Genomic DNA, 1,756 nt, shown 5'->3' with positions numbered 1-1,756 from the left:
ATGACTTGTATTCATCTTTTGTTATTAGTATATATTGTGTATTACAATTACAGTAATACCTTGGTTTGCAAACATAATTCGTTCTGGAAACAAACTACTAGTATTGCAAGACATTGCTCATTTATCACGTTAAAATGTATTAGAGGAGCCAGCCAAGTGGCTCAGTTGGTTAAGAGTTGGCTTAAGAGCTCACACTCTGAGCAACAGGGCCGCTGTTTCGATTCCTACATGGGCCAGTGACACTGCGCCTGAGCTGAGCTGTTGCTGAGCTGCCAACAGGTGGCAGGATGTCTCAGCTAATGTAATAAGATTGCTGTTCGATGGTAGGTTATGCCCACCCGCAACTAAGACTGAACTCAGCACCTTGAACTGAGCTGCCGCCCGGATGGCTCAGTGGGTAGGGTGTGCACTCTTAACAACAAGGTTGCCGGGTTCGACTCCTGCATGGGATGGTGGCTACACCCATCCACAACTAATGGAACACAGCACCTTGAGCTTAGAGGCCACAAGCTGCCGACCAGAAGCCAAATGGCAAAGATGGAAGAACAACCTGACTGTTCTCCTCCCCCAATTCCCCAATAAAGTCTTTTAAAAAAAACTGCATTAGAAATGTTTGCTCATCTTGCAGACTACTCACAAACCAAGTTACTCGCAACCCAAAGTTTTACTGTACTATAGTTTTTTCCTTTCTTAAAATGTATATACATTTTTGACACCCTCTGTATATGCATATTTACATATGTATCTCAAATTATAAGAAAGTGGAAGAAATGTTTCCTGCCTCCCTGAGTTGCTCTCCCGAGCCCTCTGAATTCTTGCCTGTGCCCAGACCAGCCTCCTTGGCGTTGCTTCCTCTGGCCCTGGCCAAGTTTCCCAGGGTACTCTGCTATGCCCATCCTAATATAAGAAAGAGGAAACTATGTACCTGTCACCTACCATGGGTCAGACCCTGTGCTCAGCACCAGGTACAAGAAAGATAATGAAACAATGTCCCGCTTCAGGGACCCCAAATTGATTGGGGGAGGCAAAGTGTAGAATGGATCACAGCTATAGGGTTAGTAGTACAAGAAAGTACAGGACATGGTGGCAAACAAAAGCAGGCGAGAGCCGTGCTGCCTGGGTGAAGGAGAAGAGCCTCAGAGCCTGCCCAGGGTTCGGGTCTTCCAGCCTAACTGTTCTGCCACATACGTCTGCACCTGGAATACCCCGCTCAGAGAAGGGTAAGCCCTGTGGGATAAGCAGACACGGAGACACGGTCTAGAAAACCCAGAAGCCAAGAGCAAAGGAGAAGGGTGGACGGGATGCAAACCTCGGCTCGTCGCTTCTCTATGCTTCCTGGTGGCAAAACTCAGTACGCCGAAACCCAGTGGAAACCTGTCAGGGACAGTAATTGTAAGTTAGCGCTACTCCTGTTTACAAAAGGCTCTTTCTCCCTGCATGATTCTTAGGTTTCTACATTAACACTCCGCAAAGTGTTGAGAGGAGAGGCCAGAGTCCCCTGGTTCTAGCCCACAGGGTGCCTCCACACTCCTCACTCCCAGTCACTCCAGACTGGCCTGGCCCCAGTCTGTCCACCTCACTTGCTCTAGCATGGCGACCTTCTCCAATGGGGCAGGCTCAGAACCCGGTGAAATCCAAGGTGTTCTAGTGCCTATCTAGGAGGGCAAGGAGGTAACAGAAAGCCAGGATGTATCCTACATCTGGGTCTACTTGTTACTTCCTCAAGCCCCATCCCATGGGAAGCCCAAGGCCCTGG

The sequence above is a fragment of the Hipposideros armiger genome, unplaced genomic scaffold, assembly GCF_001890085.2.
Source record: "Hipposideros armiger isolate ML-2016 unplaced genomic scaffold, ASM189008v1 scaffold_826, whole genome shotgun sequence".
NCBI lineage: Eukaryota > Metazoa > Chordata > Mammalia > Chiroptera > Hipposideridae > Hipposideros > Hipposideros armiger.
The sequence above is the reverse complement of the archived record's forward strand: the minus strand, read 5'-3'. Positions refer to the sequence as shown.